The sequence below is a fragment of the Atractosteus spatula genome, unplaced genomic scaffold (genome assembly GCF_055471065.1).
Source record: "Atractosteus spatula isolate fAtrSpa1 unplaced genomic scaffold, fAtrSpa1.hap1 Scaffold_48, whole genome shotgun sequence".
Classification (NCBI taxonomy): domain Eukaryota; kingdom Metazoa; phylum Chordata; class Actinopteri; order Semionotiformes; family Lepisosteidae; genus Atractosteus; species Atractosteus spatula.
Window position 1 is genome coordinate 29,366 of NW_028296877.1, and position 8,452 is coordinate 37,817.

Consider the following 8,452-nt stretch of genomic DNA (forward strand, 5'->3'; position numbering starts at 1 on the left):
CCCATGAAGAGCAGGTGGGAAGTAAATGGCTGGTCAGCACACCACATTTAACTGTCACCATGACTTGTGACAGGCATGATACAGCTACCGCAGTGCAGCTACCTAATCAAAACAGTTTTCCTGCAAGTTCCCGAGGAGGCCACAGTGTTCTTGAACTTAATACTGTACGGTCTGGAACCAGACAATATAAGACCAAACTTGAGGTCTTGGATGCCTTCAGGTGCCACACTATTGAATTGGATAGAAATCCAAGAAACAGTAAGCCCTGAAGAGGTACAGGTAGTTTAGTTTGCTTTAATGGAACAAACCTCCAAACCACCCTAGCAGATACCCAACACAGGTGTTGTGGTTTATCGGGGGGCTTGGAACAGGAACTGTTGTTATTGTAACACTACTGCCAGGTAGCTGGATCATGACTGACAGTGTACTCTGAATGATGTACTCTCACATCAAGATGTACTCCGGGTAGCATGAATGAGTCAAAGGTAGCATGTCAAAAGAAAGGAAGTGACTTCTCCCCAAATATCTACTACAGAGGTATCAGATATTGACAGTGAGCTTCCTGATGTGTAATTCCTAGACTTAGATAATATCTCCTACCGTGTTTATACATACTCCAGATGTTATTCATCCTGTTTGTATCCAATGCTGGTTCCGGTATGAATTCTCGAGGAGTAATGTAGACATTTAAGGTTAATGTTCTAATGGCAAGGGACATCACTTAACTCTGTTTTGTTTTGAAGGCAACAATGCCTCAGGACCTCGTGGCCTTCAAAAAGGGGGGATATGTAGCGGCGAGGCTTAATAATAAGGCAGAATTAAGTGTTTCTGAGCTTCCCAAATGAGGCCCCATTTCTCTGTTCATCTCTGTGGAGCAGCCACAGAGAGACCATTAGTGCAGGGTGATTTAAGGTTTCCTAGGACAGCTCCCAAAGGGGGATGCACTTAGCTAAGTCTGGCTATCATGATCAATGGTCATCCACTGGCGCCTATCAGTCTAGGGAGTGCCGGATGGACATCTGGACTGCATTACTAAGTGTCAGGACTAAGTGACTCATATCTCACCTTGATCAACCAATCAGGGACTGGTAGGGCCGAGTAACCCACGTGGGACTCTGATGCCCATGGAACTTTCAGCCAATGAATGAGCTGAAGTTCCTCCAGGTAAAAACAGGCGACACAGAGAGCCTGAGAGATTCAGAAGGGAAGATTCAACGAGATTCAGATTCGGGAGATTCAGTAAGATTCTGGAGAGGATTCTGTGGACTGTTCTAAAGGGAATTCAAAGGAGAATTCCAGGGCAGGACGGCCCAGGAGCAGAAGGCTCCCAAGGGCAGGACATTCTCGCAGTGCGCCTCCTGACCATCCCGAGACTCAGCCCGGACAACCACGGAACGGCCAGTGTGTCCGAGTGCCAGAACTTTCCTTTGTTCTAAGAGTCTAGAGTGGAGGTTGCCAGAGAGTAACCAAAGGATCCACCCGAGGTTAGCACCAGCAGCAGGCCTCGTGAACAGGTCAGAACTGTGGACAGCTGAATCACTATTCAGAACTAGCTCTTCATCAGGAACGAACCGGTCCTCTTCCTGACTTACTGGGACCCACAGTCATCTTTTCTCCTGTGCACAAACTTTGCTAGTTAAAGCCAATACTAACTAGCAGGCCAGTGAGCATCTGCAGCGCACCGTCGCAAGCCGCACAGCACAGCCTGGCACGGAGCCAGAGAGCGCAGATTGGACAGCAACAGCCTGCAACTGTTTCTTTGTGCCCGCAGGAGATCTGAATCCCCAGAAATTGGATGAGTATTCAACTTCAATGCATTACAGCTCGAGAATTCAATTGTTATCCCAACCAGTTGATATCAATTTAATTCCTAAGAGTTATGTACTTGTTTTGAGTATCTAATGTAGAAGTTGTAACCAAGTTCATTTACGAAACGGTCTTAATGAATGATATACTGAACGTATGTCCTCTTGATATGTGTAACACTTCGTAACTGATTGAATATATATCTTTTGTATTCTGATAACCCTCTCGATAAGATCTGTTAGGTTTATATGCATATTCTATGTATTAATAAATGTATCCTCGTGTATTAGTACCTGCGTGTGTGCGTTGTTTGAGTTATATCGCATGGTTGGATTCTAAAGCCATCAAAAGAATCAACTTTGTGATTTACTGCTACAATTGAAAATTGTCTCAGTAAATGCCCAAACCCTACAGAACTGGTGCCTTCAGAGAGCCACTATGATTATTTAGTTGGCGTCCCTGAACGGCTATGAAACACTACACAGTGCTCTGCCCCAAAAAGGAATGGTGTCTGAATTGATCTACAAGCAACAGTAAGAAAGAACCTTATTTAACTTTTAAACTCTTGCTTTGGGCTTTGAAATCACAGGCATATTAATAGACAAAGCCAAAATGTATTAGTTGTTTCGGACTTTTAGGCAATTAAGCCTAAAAGTTCATTCATTCAGCACTCCGTTCAACACAAAATTTCCAATGAAAGAATACCTTTCAACAATTAAGTTGACCATTCCTGACACACTAATTTGGTTTTGGCACTGTTGTATTGTCTTTTCAGACTCATACTTTGATTCAGAGAAGCAAATTCTCCTTCAAATGAGTGGAATATTAGGATAGTTGTCTTTGAGAAATATTTGAACCCTAACCCTAACTAGCAAAACCCGAAGCTAGGGTTAGGGTTTTATTCCCATACAATGTAGACAGTTTTTGATGGCATGGCTGTGTTTTAGAGCTGAAAGGATACTTAGGAATGTTGTTCTTTCAATGTTTTCTCAACATTATTCTCTGACCTATATGGCTGTATACAGTCCTCTGCCCCAAAAAGGAATGGTGTCTGAATTGATCTACAAGCAACACTAAGAAAGAACCGTATTTATCTTTTAAACTCTTGCTTTGGGCTTTGAAATCACAGGCATATTAATAGACAAAGCCAAAATGTATGAGGTGTTTCGGACTTTTAGGCAATTAAGCATAAACGTTCATTCATTCAGCACTCCGTTCAACACAAAATTTCCAATGAAAGAATACCTTTCAACAATTAAGTTGACAATTCCTGACACACTAATTTTGTTTTGGCACTGTTATATTGTCTTTTCAGACTCATACTTTGATTCAGAGAAGCAAATTTTCCAGTCAAATGAGTAGAATATTGAGATAATTGTCTTTGAGAAATATTTGAACCCTAACCCTAACTAGCAAAACCCGAAGCTAAGGTTAGGGTTTTATTCCCATACAATGTAGACAGTTTTTGATTGCATGGCTGTGTTTTAGGGCTGAAAGGATACTTAGGAATGTAGTTCTTTCAATGTTTTCTCAACATTTTTTTTCTGACCTATATGGCTGTATACAGTGCTCTGCCCCAAAAAGGAATGGTGTCTGAATTGATCTACAAGCAACAGTAAGAAAGAACCTGATTTAACTTTTAAACTCTTGCCATGGGCATTGAAATCACAGGCATATTAATAGACAAAGCCAAAATGTATTATTTGTTTCGGACTTTTAGGCAAATTAAGCCTAAACGTTCATTTGTTCAGAATCCGTTCAACACAAAATTTCCAATGAAAGAATACCTTTCAACAATTAAGTTGACCATTCCTGACACACTAATTTGGTTTTGGCACTGTTGTATTGTCTTTTCAGACTCATACTTTGATTCAGAGAAGCAAATTTTCCAGTCAAATGAGTGGAATATTTAGATAATTGTCTTTGAGAAATATTTGAACCCTAACCCTAACTAGCAAAACCCGAAGCTAGGGTTAGGGTTTTATTCCCATACAATGTAGACAGTTTTTGATTGCATGGCTGTGTTTTAGGGCTGAAAGGATACTTAGGAATGTAGTTCTTTCAATGTTTTCTCAACATTTTTTTCTGACCTATATGGCTGTATACAGTGCTCTGCCCGAAAAAGGAATGGTGTCTGAATTGATCTACAAGCAACACTAAGAAAGAACCTGATTTAACTTTTAAACTCTTGCTTTGGGCTTAGAAATCACAGGCATATTAATAGACAAAGCCAAAATGTATTAGTCGTTTCGGACTTTTAGCAACTTAAGCCTAAACGTTCATTCATTCAGCTCTCCGTTCAACACAAAATTTCCAATGAAAGAATACCTTTCAACAATTAAGTTGACCATTCCTGACACACTAATTTGGTTTTGGCATTGTTGTATTGTCTTTTCAGTGTCATACTTTGATTCAGAGAAGCAAATTCTCCTTCAAATGAGTGGAATATTAGGATAGTTGTCTTTGAGAAATATTTGAACCCTAACCCTAACTAGCAAAACCCGAAGCTAGGGTTAGGGTTTTATTCCCATACAATGTAGACAGTTTTTGATGGTATGGCTGTGTTTTAGGGCTGAAAGCATACCTAGGAATGTAGTTCTTTCAATGTTTTCTCAACGTTTTTTTCTGACCTATATGGCTGTATACTGTGCTCTGCCCGAAAAAGGAATGGTGTCTGAATTGATCTACAAGCAACAGTAAGAAAGAACCTGATTTAACTTTTAAACTCTTGCCATGGGCTTTGAAATCACAGGCATATTAATAGACAAAGCCAAAATGTATTAGTTGTTTCAGACTTTTAGGCAACTTAAGCCTAAACGTTCATTCATTCAGCACTCCGTTCAAAACAAAATTTCCAATGAAAGAATACCTTTCAACAATTAAGTTGACCATTCCTGACACACTAATTTGGTTTTGGCACTGTTGTATTGTCTTTTCAGACTCATACTTTGATTCAGAGAAGCAAATTTTCTAGTCAAATGAGTGGAATATTGAGATAGTTGTCTTTGAGAAATATTTGAACCCTAACCCTAACTAGGAAAACCCGAAGCTAGGGTTAGGGTTTTATTCCCATACAATGTAGACAGTTTTTGATGGCATGGCTGTGTTTTAGGGCTGAAAGGATACTTAGGAATGTTGTTCTTTCAATGTTTTCTCAACATTTTTTTCTGACCTATATGGCTGTATACAGTGCTCTGCCCGAAAAAGGAATGGTGTCTGAATTGATCTACAAGCAACAGTAAGAAAGAACCTGATTTAACTTTTAAACTCTTGCCATGGGCTTTGAAATCACAGGCATATTAATAGACAAAGCCAAAATGTATTAGTTGTTTCGGACTTTTAGGCAACTTAAGCCTAAACGTTCATTCATTCAGCTCTCCGTTCAACACAAAATTTCCAATGAAAGAATACCTTTCAACAATTAAGTTGGCCATTCCTGACACACTAATTTGGTTTTGGCACTGTTGTATTGTCTTTTCAGTGTCATACTTTGATTCAGAGAAGCAAATTCTCCTTCAAATGAGTGGAATATTAGGATAGTTGTCTTTGAGAAATATTTGAACCCTAACCCTAACTAGCAAAACCCGAAGCTAGGGTTAGGGTTTTATTCCCATACAATGTAGACAGTTTTTGATGGTATGGCTGTGTTTTAGGGCTGAAAGTATACCTAGGAATGTAGTTCTTTCACTGTTTTCTCAACATTTTTTTCTGACCTATATGGCTGTATACAGTGCTCTGCCCGAAAAAGGAATGGTGTCTGAATTGATCTACAAGCAACAGTAAGAAAGAACCTGATTTAACTTTTAAACTCTTGCCATGGGCTTTGAAATCACAGGCATATTAATAGACAATGCCAAAATGTACTAGTTGTTTCAGACTTTTAGGCAACTTAAGCCTAAACTTTCATTCATTCAGCACTCCGTTCAACACAAAAATTCCAATGAAAGAATACCTTTTAACAATTAAGTTGACCATTCCTGACACACTAATTTGATTTTGGCACTGTTGTATTGTCTTTTCAGACTCATACTTTGATTCAGAGAAGCAAATTTTCCAGTCAAATGAGTGGAATATTGAGATAGTTGTCTTTGAGAAATATTTGAACCCTAACCCTAACTAGGAAAACCCGAAGCTAGGGTTAGGGTTTTATTCCCATAAAATGTAGACAGTTTTTGATGGCATGGCTGTGTTTTAGGGCTGAAAGGATACTTAGGAATGTTGTTCTTTCAATGTTTTCTCAACATTTTTTTCTGACCTATATGGCTGTATACAGTGCTCTGCCCGAAAAAGGAATGGTGTCTGAATTGATCTACAAGCAACTGTAAGAAAGAACCTTATTTAACTTTTAAACTCTTGCTTTGGGCTTTGAAATCACAGGCATATTAATAGACAAAGCCAAAATGTATTAGTTGTTTCGGACTTTTAGCAACTTAAGCCTCAACGTTCATTCATTCAGCACTCTGTTCAACACAAAATTTCCAATGAAAGAATACCTTTCAACAATTAAGTTGACCATTCCTGACACACTAATTTGGATTTGGCACTGTTGTATTGTCTTTTCAGACTCATACTTTGATTCAGAGAAGCAAATTTTCCAGTCAAATGAGTGGAATATTGAGATAGTTGTCTTTGAGAAATACTTGAACCCTAACCCTAACTAGGAAAACCCGAAGCTAGGGTTAGGGTTTTATTCCCATACGATGTAGACAGTTTTTGATGGCATGGCTGTGTTTTAGGGCTGAAAGGATACTTAGGAATGTTGTTCTTTCAATGTTTTCTCAACATTTTTTTCTGACCTCTATGGCTGTATACAGTGCTCTGCCCCAAAAAGGAATGGTGTCTGAATTGATCTACAAGCAACAGTAAGAAGAACCTTATTTAACTTTTAAACTCTTGCTTTGGGCTTTGAAATCACAGGCATATTAATAGACAAAGCCAAAATGTATTAGTCGTTTCGGACTTTGAGGCAACTTAAGCCTAAACGTTCATTCATTCAGCACTCCGTTCAACACAAAATTTCCAATGAAAGAATACCTTTCAACAATTAAGTTGGCCATTCCTGACACACTAATTTGGTTTTGGCACTGTTGTATTGTCTTTTCAGACTCATACTTTGATTCAGAGAAGCAAATTTTCCAGTCAAATGAGTGGAATATTGAGATAGTTGTCTTTGAGAAATATTTGAACCCTAACCCTAACTAGGAAAACCCGAAGCTAGGGTTAGGGTTTTATTCCCATACAATGTAGACAGTTTTTGATGGCATGGCTGTGTTTTAGGGCTGAAAGGATACTTAGGAATGTTGTTCTTTCAATGTTTTCTCAACATTTTTTTCTGACCTATATGGCTGTATACAGTGCTCTGCCCGAAAAAGGAATGGTGTCTGAATTGATCTACAAGCAACAGTAAGAAAGAACCTGATTTAACTTTTAAAGTCTTGCCATGGGCTTTGAAATCACAGGCATATTAATAGACAAAGCCAAAATGTATTAGTTGTTTCGGACTTTTAGGCAACTTATGCCTAAACGTTCATTCATTCAGCTCTCCGTTCAACACAAAATTTCCAAAGAAAGAATACCTTTCAACAATTAAGTTGACCATTCCTGACACACTAATTTGGTTTTGGCATTCTTGTATTGTCTTTTCAGTGTCATACTTTGATTTAGAGAAGCAAATTCTCCTTCAAATGAGTGGAATATTTGGATAGTTGTCTTTGAGAAATATTTGAACCCTAACCCTAACTAGCAAAACCCGAAGCTAGGGTTAGGTTTTTATTCCCATACAATGTAGACAGTTTTTGATGGTATGGCTGTGTTTTAGGGCTGAAAGGATACCTAGGAATGTAGTTCTTTCAATGTTTTCTCAACGTTTTTTTCTGACCTATATGGCTGTATACTGTGCTCTGCCCGAAAAAGGAATGGTGTCTGAATTGATCTACAAGCAACAGTAAGAAAGAACCTGATTTAACTTTTAAACTCTTGCCATGGGCTTTGAAATCACAGGCATATTAATAGACAAAGCCAAAATGTATTAGTTGTTTCAGACTTTTAGGCAACTTAAGCCTAAACGTTCATTCATTCAGCACTCCGTTCAACACAAAATTTCCAATGAAAGAATACCTTTCAACAATTAAGTTGACCATTCCTGACACACTAATTTGGTTTTGGAACTGTTGTATTGTCTTTTCAGACTCATACTTTGATTCAGAGAAGCAAATTTTCTAGTCAAATGAGTGGAATATTGAGATAGTTGTCTTTGAGAAATATTTGAACCCTAACCCTAACTAGGAAAACCCGAAGCTAGGGTTAGGGTTTTATTCCCATACAATGTAGACAGTTTTTGATGGCATGGCTGTGTTTTAGGGCTGAAAGGATACTTAGGAATGTTGTTCTTTCAATGTTTTCTCAACATTTTTTTCTGACCTATATGGCTGTATACAGTGCTCTGCCCGAAAAAGGAATGGTGTCTGAATTGATCTACAAGCAACAGTAAGAAAGAACCTGATTTAACTTTTAAACTCTTGCCATGGGCTTTGAAATCACAGGCATATTAATAGACAAAGCCAAAATGTATTAGTTGTTTCGGACTTTTAGGCAACTTAAGCCTAAACGTTCATTCATTCAGCTCTCCGTTCAACACAAAATTTCC